A 423-nucleotide genomic window follows, 5' to 3' on the forward strand; every position below is an offset into this window, starting at 1 on the left:
GCACGTGCACGTGTTTGCCATCAATACTAAGTGGAGATGAAAAACGTAAGAATGAAGGACAAAGTGAGTGTTGTCTATTGATCAGATGTCGCAATGCCGTGCCGATGCACATGTAAATGTGTGTGCGGCGGCCCAGAGGGAGCGTGTGCTCTGTGATCCAGGTAATGCGGAGCAAGCGTTGAACAAGAAGGCCAACACGTCCCCATCCATCTTGACTTGACGCCAAGCCCATTTGGCGCCCGCCCATGTCCCGATCGGCGGGGACAACAGTCCGCAGAGGACCGACCGACCGACCGTCTGACTAATATGGCTTCAAAAGACCAAGCATTTATTGATAGTATCGCTTGATTTGGTCTCTTCCCCATTCAACTGCAAATTAGTCAGGCCATCCATCGGCAACGACATTTCCTCATCGACCGCTCG

This window comes from Syngnathus typhle, linkage group LG15 (assembly GCF_033458585.1).
Source record: "Syngnathus typhle isolate RoL2023-S1 ecotype Sweden linkage group LG15, RoL_Styp_1.0, whole genome shotgun sequence".
NCBI lineage: Eukaryota > Metazoa > Chordata > Actinopteri > Syngnathiformes > Syngnathidae > Syngnathus > Syngnathus typhle.